The sequence below is a fragment of the Seriola lalandi genome, unplaced genomic scaffold (assembly GCF_002814215.2).
Source record: "Seriola lalandi dorsalis isolate HSWRI2012SDOR001 ecotype SW California unplaced genomic scaffold, Sedor1 jcf7180002054501, whole genome shotgun sequence".
In the NCBI taxonomy this organism is placed as follows: Eukaryota; Metazoa; Chordata; class Actinopteri; order Carangiformes; family Carangidae; genus Seriola; species Seriola lalandi.
In genome coordinates, this window is record NW_019525054.1 from 118,995 (window position 1) to 119,621 (window position 627).

Here is a 627-nt window from a genome sequence, read left to right on the forward strand (position 1 = left end):
AAATGACAAACTTGGCAAAATAACTATGGAGGTGAAAAATATATTCATGAGCCTTTTTAAAGGTCAGTGTCCTTGATGCAAACAAAGGTTTATCTGGTTAAGTCTCAAGAATAAATCTCATTAAATGCAAGTATGACTAACAACTTTAGATTTGTCAAGTAAAATAATAAGCAAGCAGCACACACACCATGTGGGGTTCAGCTGTTTTTTAACCTGCATCTCAAACAAGTGTGAGGACTGTTAGGACTGCCTGTGAATCTATGAGAGAACAGTTTGTCCACAGCTGCTGAGAGAGAAAGTAAACCAGTGCAGTTAACGGGTGTGCTCCAGAGTGCACAGGCTGTGTATTTGCTCGTAAGGTGAGACAGTCTGATGCTGATGACATGTTTCACAATTACTCCCTAAAATAAACACGTCAGACAAACCAGAGGTTCTGAAATGTTTTAGATATTCAGCTCCACAAACACCAAAACTGATATGTGGACCAGGTCTGTGTCATACATGCAGATGACAGGCACCCTAAATGTATTCTAAACAATATAAAAAGTCCAGTCACATTAGTCAATTGGATTTTTAGAACCTGTAAAAACTCTATAGGATGGTCAACCGACCAGACATATATCATGC